We start from the raw sequence: 6,438 nt of genomic DNA on the forward strand, positions 1-6,438 counted from the left end.
GCCTCGTGGTCGCCTCGTTGATTTCTTGACGTCCACTCCAAGTCCTCTGGATCACGTTTGTTCCAAAAATCACGTTCCCAAAGGTTTCATTCCGTTTGGACTCCATTTGATATTCCTTTTTTATGAAACACTGAAATAGGCAAAAAAACAGCAATTTGGGATGGGCCTTCGGTTAATAGGTTAGTCCCAAAAATAATATAAAAGTGTAAAATAAATCCCATTAACATCCAAAATAGATAATATAATAGCATGGAACAATCAAAAATTATAGATACGTTGGAGACGTATCAGCATCCCCAAGCTTAATTCCTGCTCGTCCTCGAGTAGGTAAACGATAAAAACAGAATTTTTGATGTGGAATGCTTTCTAGAATATTCTTCAATTTATTTTCTCTATTGTGGCATGAATGTTCAGATTCGAAAGATTCAAGATAAAAGTTTATTGTTGACATAAAATAGTAATACTCCAAGTATGCTAATTAAGCAATTATGTCTTATCAAAATACCATAGCCAAATAAAACTTATCCCTACAAAGTCATATAGTTTGGCCATGCTTCATTTTCGTCACACAAAATCCTCTCATCATGCACAACCCCGATAACAAGCCAAGCAATTGTTTCATACTTAGCCTTTTCAAACTCTTTCAACTTTTACGCAATATATGAGTGCGAGCCATGGACATAGCACTATGGGTGGAATAGAATATGATGATTGAGGTTGTGTGAGAAGACAAAAGGGTGAAAGTCTCACATTGATGCGGATAATCAATGGGCTATGGAGATGCCCACCGATTGATGTCAATGCAAGGAGTAGGGATTGCCATGCAACGGATGCACTAGACCTATAAATATATGAAAGCTCATCAAAGAAACTAAGTGGGTGTGCAACCAACTCGCTTGCTCACGAAGACCTTGGGCATCTGAGGAAGCCCATCATTGGAATATACAGGCCAAGTTCTATAATGAAAAATTCCCACTAGTATATGAAAGTGACAAAATAAGAGACTCTCTATCATGAAGATCAAGGTGCTACTTTGAAGCACAAGCATGGAAAAAGGATAGTAACATTGTCCCTTCTCTCTTTTTCTCTCATTTATTTATTATTTTTTCTTTTTTTATTTGGGCCTTTTTTTCTTTTGGCCTCTTTTCTTCTTTTTTTCTTTTTTTCCCGTCCGGAATCTCATCCCGACTTGTGGGGGAATCATAGTCTCCATCATCCTTTCCTCACATGGGACAATTCTCTAATGATGATCATCACACTTTTATTTTCTTACAACTCAAGAATTACAACTCGATACTTAGAACAAAATATGACTCTATGTGAATGCCTTCGGCGGTGTACCGGGATTGCGATGAATCAAGAGTGACATGTATGAAAAAAAATTATGAACGGTGGCTTTGCCACAAATACGATGTCAACTACATGATCATGCAAAGCAATATGACAATGATGACGCGTGTCATAATAAATGGAACGGTGGAAAGTTTCATGGAAATATATCTCGGAATGGCTATGGAAATGCCATAATAGGTAGGTATGGTGGCTATTTTGAGGAAGATATAAGGAGGCTTATGTGTGATAGAGCGTATCATATCACGGGTTTTGGATGCACCGGCGAAGTTTGCACCAACTCTCAAGGTGAGAAAGGGCAATGCACGGTACCGAAGAGGCTAGCAATGGTGTAAGGGTGAGAGTGCGTATAATACATGGACTCAAGATTAGTCATAGAGAACTCACATACTTATTGCAAAAATCTACAAGTCATCAAAACCAAGCACTACGCACATGCTCCTAGGGGGATAGATTGGTAGGAAAAGACCATCGCTCGTCCCCGACCGCCACTCATAAGGAAAGCAATCAAAGAACACCCCATGCTTCAAATTTGTCACATAACGTTCACCATACGTGCATGCTATGGGACTTGCCAACTTCAACACAAGTATTCATCAATTTCACAATTACTCAACTAGCACACTTCTAATATTAACACCTTTATATCTCAAAACAATCTATCAAGCATCCAACTTCTCTTAGCATTTAAAATTTATAACCAAAGTGAATTACCATGCTGTTCTAAAGGACTCTCAAAATGATATAAGTGAAGCATGAGAGATCAATTATTTCTATAAAGTAGAACCACCACCGTGCTCTAAAAGATATAAGCGAAGCACTAGAGCAAAAAACTATATAGCTCAAAAGATATAAGTGAAGCACATAGAGTATTCTAATAAATTCCAATTCATGTGTGTCTCTCCAAAAAGGTGTGCACAGCAAGGATGATTGTGGTAAACTAGAAAGCAAAGACTCAAATCATACAAGACGCTCCAAGCAAAACACATATCATGTGGCGAATAAAAACATAGCTCCAAGTAAAGTTACCGATAGACGAAGACGAAAGAGGGGATGCCTTCCAGGGCATCCCCAAGCTTAGGCTTTTTGGTGTCCTTGGATTTTACCTTGGGGTGCCTTGTACATCCCCAAGCTTAGGCTCTTTCCACTCCTTGTTCCATAATCCATCAAATCCTTACCCAAAACTTGAAAACTTCACAACACAAAACTTAAAAGAAAATCTTCGTGAGCTCCATTAGTAAAAGAAAACAAACCACCACTTCAAGGTACTGTAATGAACTCATTATTGATTTATATTGGTGTTAAACCTACTGTATTCCAACTTTTCTATGGTTCATAAACTCTATTACTAGCCATAGATTCATCAAAATAAGCAAACAACACACGAAAAACAGAATCTGTCAAAAACAGAACAGTCTATAGTAATCTATAGGTTTCGCATACTTCTGGAACCCCAAAAATTCTAAAATAAATTTCTGGACGTGAGAAAATTATCTATTAATCATCTGCAAAAAGTTAACTAAATATCACTCTTCAATAAAAAATGGCAGCAATTCCCGTGAGCGCTAAAGTTTCTGCTTTTTACAGCAAGATCAACAAGACTTTCCCCAAGTCTTCCCAACGGTTCTACTTGGCACAAACACTAATTAAACACAAAAAACACAACCAAAACAGAGACTAGATAATTTTTTTATTACTAAACAGGAGCAAAAAGTAAGGAATAAAAATAAAATTGGGTTGCCTCCCAACAAGCGCTATCGTTTAACGCCCCTAGCTAGGCATAAGATTTCAACGATGCTCACATGAAAGACAAGAATTGAAGCACAAAGAGAGCATCATAAAACACGTGACAAAGACATCTAAGTCTAACATACTGCCTAGGCATAGGCATTTTATAGGCAAACAAATTATCAAGGCAAGCAAAAACTAGCATATGCAAGGAAGCGGAAAGAAACAATAGCAATCTCAACATAACGAGAGGTAATTTAGTAACATGAAAATTTCTACAGTCATACTTTCCTCTCTCATAATAATTACATGTGGGATCATAATCAAATTAAACAATATAGCTATCATAAAAAAAATTCTCAACACGATCCACATGCATGCAAAGTTGACACTCTTCCAAAATAGTGGGATCAACATTAACTAAAGTCATGACCTCTCCAAACCCACATTTATCCAAAATTTCATAAGATTGAACATTCTCCAAATATGTGGGATCTAAAGTTAACACTCTTCCAAATCCACTTTCAATAATATTGCAAACACTATTATCAATCTCATATTCATCATGGGGCTTAAATAAATTTGCAAGATCATAAGAAGAATCACCCCAATCATGATCATTGCAACAAATAGTAGTCATAGCAAAACTAGCATCCCCAAGCTTGAGGTTTTGCATATCATTAACACAATTGACATTAAGGGAATTTATAATAACATCATTGCAATCATGATTTTCATCGAAGGAACTATCAAGTATGGGTGCAATAGCAATGATCTCATGTTTAACATAAGGAACTATAACAAATTCATCTTCATAAATATTGGCATCATGGACACAAGAATAGCAAGCATCATGTTCATCAAGGGATATTTCAATCAAATCATCGGAATCATAATTATCTATAGATTCATGCATATCATTATTTTCGTCCAAAGCAACGGTCGTTCTTTCAATAAATTCTTTGACATAGACATTATGAGCATAGTTTTCATAGCAATATTTAAGTATGTCAAATTTTTCAGATTCGTAGAGAGTAATATCATAATTTTCAATCAAAGAAGCAACTTCTTAAGCACCCTTAAAAGCAACAAATTCTTCAATTTGTTCGATATCGTAGTAACTATAAACACCTTTTGCATAAGAAGATAAGATTTCATTATCATTAAACTCACATAGGTAGGGGAGGTGCTTTTTAGGATTCTTAGAGCAACAAGTAAGATCACAAATTTCACAAATATTCCAAGCATAACATAGCAATCTGTTTATTTGATCCCATAAGAGTCTACCTTTTTCAGACAAACAGTGACACACAGAATGAGCATGCTCATCTAAAGATCTCCCGTCAACTAGGCTAGTTGAGGACTCAGCACGAGTGCATAAGGATCGAAGATGATCCAAGTAGAACACTTTAAGTGGATCCATATCAATAGATTTTTAGCAAGCAACGATGCAAGCAAATAGAAGGCACATGGAAACACAAACAAAGATACATACGAAAAGAAGGTGAACTGAAAAGAGGGAGAATAAAATGGCAAGGGTGAAGTGGGGGAGAGGAAAATGAGAGGCAAATGGTGAATAATGTAATGCGAAGGATAAGAGTTGTGATGGGTACTTGATATGTCTTGACTTGGCATAGATCTCCCCGACAACGGCGCCAGAAATCCTTCTTGCTACCTCTTAAGCACTGTGTTGGTTTTCCCTTGAAGAGGAAAGGGTGGTGCAGTAAAGCCGCGTAAGTAGTTCCCTCAGTTTTTGAGAACCAAGGTATCAATCCAGTAGGAGACCACGCGCGATTCGCCTCGTACCTACACAAACAAATAAGAACCTCGCAACCAACGCGATAAAGGGGTTGTCAATCCCTTCACGGCCACTTGCAAGAGTGAGATCTGATAAAGATGATAATAATAAGATAAATATTTTTGGTATTTTTATGATATAGATTGAAAGTAAAAGATTGAAAAATAAAGTAGATTGGAAACTTGTATGATGGAGAATAGACACGGGGGCCATAGGTTTCACTTGTGGCTTCTCTCAAGACAGCATAAGTATTACGGTGGGTGAACGAATTACTGTCGAGCAATTGATAGAAAAGCGAATAATTATGAGAATATCTAGGCATGATCATGTATATAGGCATCACGTCCGTGACAAGTAGACTGAAATGATTATGCATCTACTACTATTACTCCACACATCGACCTCTATCCATCATGCATCTAGAGTATTAAGTTAATAAGAACAGAGTAACGCCTTAAGCAAGATGACATGATGTAGAGGGATAAACTCCTGCAATATGATATAAACCCCATCTTTTTATCCTCGATGGCAACAATACAATACGTATCGTTTCCCTTTCTGTCACTGGGATCGAGCACCGCAAGATTGAACCCAAAGCTAAGCACTTCTCCCATTGCAAGAAAGATCAATCTAGTAGGCCAAACCAAACTGATAATTCAAAGAGACTTGCAAAGATAAACCAATCATACATAAAATAATTCAGAGGAGATTCAAATATTGTTCATAGATAAACTTGATCATAAACCCACAATTCATCGGATCTCGACAAACACACCGCAAAAGAAGATTACATCAAATAGATCTCCAAGAGAATCGAGGAGAACTTTGTATTGAGATCCAAAGAGAGAGAAGAACCCATCTAGCTACTAGCTATGGACCCAAAGGTCTGAATTAAACTACTCACACATCACTGGAGAGGCCATGGAGTTGATGTAGAGGCCCTCCGTGATCAATGCCCCCTCCGACGGAGCTTCGGAAAAGGCCCCAAGATGGGATCTCTTGGGTACAGAAGGTTGTGGCAGTGGAAATAGGGTTTCGTGGTGCTCCTGGATGTTTGCAGGGTATGTGAACATATATAGGAGGAAGAATTAGGTCGGTGGAGCTATGAGGGGCCCACGAGGGGGAGGGCGCGCCCAGGGGGGTAGGTGCGCCCCCTGCCTCGTGGCCACCTCGTTGGTTGCTTGACGTCCACTCCAAGTCCTCTGGATCACATTTGTTCCAAAAATCACGTTGCCGAAGGTTTCATTATGTTTGGACTCCGTTTGATATTCCTTTTCTACGAAACACTGAAATAGGCAAAAAAATAGCAATTTGGCCTGGGCCTCCGGTTAATAGGTTAGTCCCAAAAATAATATAAAAGTGTAAAATAAAGCCCATTAACATCCAAAATAGATAATATAATAGCATGGAACAATAAAAAGTTATAGGTACATTGGAGACACATCAGTTCACCATTGAAAACTACTCCATCTCACGTGATGATCGGACATGGTTTAGTTGATATGGATCACGTGATCATTTAGATGACTCAAGGGATGTCTATCTAAGTGTGAGTTCTTAAG

The sequence above is a fragment of the Triticum aestivum genome, chromosome 4A (genome assembly GCF_018294505.1).
Source record: "Triticum aestivum cultivar Chinese Spring chromosome 4A, IWGSC CS RefSeq v2.1, whole genome shotgun sequence".
NCBI classification, from domain to species: domain Eukaryota; kingdom Viridiplantae; phylum Streptophyta; class Magnoliopsida; order Poales; family Poaceae; genus Triticum; species Triticum aestivum.